This window comes from Mauremys mutica, unplaced genomic scaffold (assembly GCF_020497125.1).
Source record: "Mauremys mutica isolate MM-2020 ecotype Southern unplaced genomic scaffold, ASM2049712v1 Super-Scaffold_100210, whole genome shotgun sequence".
Classification (NCBI taxonomy): Eukaryota; Metazoa; Chordata; order Testudines; family Geoemydidae; genus Mauremys; species Mauremys mutica.
The window spans coordinates 17,694-19,578 of NW_025423288.1; the positions used below are offsets into that span (position 1 = coordinate 17,694).

Genomic DNA, 1,885 nt, shown 5'->3' on the forward strand with positions numbered 1-1,885 from the left:
TGGCGCTTACCTGGGGCTCCAAGGCGGGGTGGGCTGGGGGCCTCCGTGTGCTGCTGCCCCCAGACACTGCCCCTGCATCATCTCATTGGCTGCAGGGGCTCGGGGTGGGGGCAGCACGTGGAGGCACAGACCCACCCTGCCCTGCCATGGGGAGGGGCCGGCAGCCACTGGAGCGAGCAGGGAGACACTGCTCAGCTCCGCTGCACTGCCGGGGCCCCTGGGGGGAGCGCCTGCGGGCAGCAGGTGGGGCCAAGGGAGTGACCTGGTCCCAAAACTGCTGGAGCCCCTCGGGCGAGACCTGGGAACCAGGACTGCCAGCCAGACAAACCCCTTTAAGAAGAGGCGTCCCTCTGCCTGTCAAAATCTGATCTTCCTCCTTCAGTTCAGGGACAGCCTGAATTGTGCCTTATCCCGGCAGAGCCGGAGGACTGAAAGCAGCAACATCAAACCCCTGTGTAGCTCGCAGGAATGGACATAAACACTCCCTGGTATCTGAGGAGATGTTCAGCTTTGCCCTTGGTCAACTACAAGGCCAAAGGGAAAGGAGGTGGCACCAAAGGGAAAGGAGAGTGAAACACGACACATCATAGTTATGCCCATGGTGGCTGCAAAATCTTTTGATGTACTTCTTATCAGCAGTGTATTGTTTTCTCTGGAGCCTAGGCCTTGACCAAGAAATTTGTACCTTGATAAAATAATCGACTGCCCCGGTGAAGGCAATGGACTTGCACCCACTGGGGTGTCCCTACACAGGTACAAGTACTAACAACAGTTGCTGCCTTTTAGCCATAGATTTTAATCAGGGCAATAAATTGATACAAACCCCTGTTAAATCATTTCTCAGCCCGAGTCCTTCACCATGTGGACGTTTCATTTCTGACCTCAGTTTCACACAGAGACAAAATTTCCTTTTCACTGATCCTTGAACAGTGAAACCTCCCTGTGTCTCTGGTCTGAGCCAGGACATTCAATTCCAGTGAATCCTTCTCTCCAGCAATGGCGACGGTCAGACAGAGGGGACTTGGCACCTGCATCCCTGCCAGGGAGATATTGGCTCGGCTCTTTCTTTCTGCTGTTGTTAGTCCATGAAACATCAAGGGTGGAATGCAAGGCTGAGTTCATGCACCAGCCCCCTGAAAAAATTTCAGTGCCACAGAGAAATCCTGCCACCTGCTATTGGAATGATGTGCTGGAGATTTGACTAGGAAAGGGACTGTCTGAATTGTCAGAGACGGGAATGAACAACAATCTACAGCAATGTCATTAACACAAACACACTCTCATCCTGCTGCAGCTGGAAGGGAAATGGGCAGGAATTCTTGCTGTTCAGCCAAGGACACACTTACACTGATGCGCAGTCATGAGTGTGCTGGGAAAGCTGGTCTGAGCAATTTGAAGTGGCAATTCAGTGAGAACATAATCATCATGTAATGATACAAGTCTACATCAAATAGTTGTGGCCGAGTGGTTAAGGCGATGAACTAGAAATCCATTGGGGTCACCCCGCGCAGGTTCAAATCCTGCCAACTACGCAAGCACTGCACTGTTTTTATTATTACTGTAGTCTTAGTACCTGAGCATCCACAGTGCAAACTGGAGCCAGATCTACTTTCACTCTGTCAACACTTAAAATGCTGCTGTGGCACTGCTATAGCACTTTGGAGTAGACAGTGATTGGAGGAGTTTTCCCATCCCTGTAATAGCTACATGGACAGAACAATTCTTCCTTTTCTTTAGCACTATCTAACCAGGGCTTAGGTCACCTTAACTCTATGGGTTTGGGGGGAGGGGGGATTCACACCCTGAGAGACGTCGCTCTGCCAGTTCAGTGCCCAGCGTACACCAGCCCTTAGATCCCTCTGGGTATTTCAATGCAGGCACTGAC

At 51.4% G+C, this 1,885-nt stretch overlaps 1 non-coding gene across 1 annotated transcript; it reads left to right on the plus strand.

Annotated features, from left to right (window-relative positions):
- Nucleotides 1–1,450: 1,450 nt before the first annotated feature.
- On the plus strand, nt 1,451–1,532 carry TRNAS-AGA. The gene has a single exon. It is a non-coding gene; the product is annotated as a tRNA-Ser (tRNA).
- The last annotated feature ends 353 nt before the right edge of the window (nt 1,533–1,885 follow it).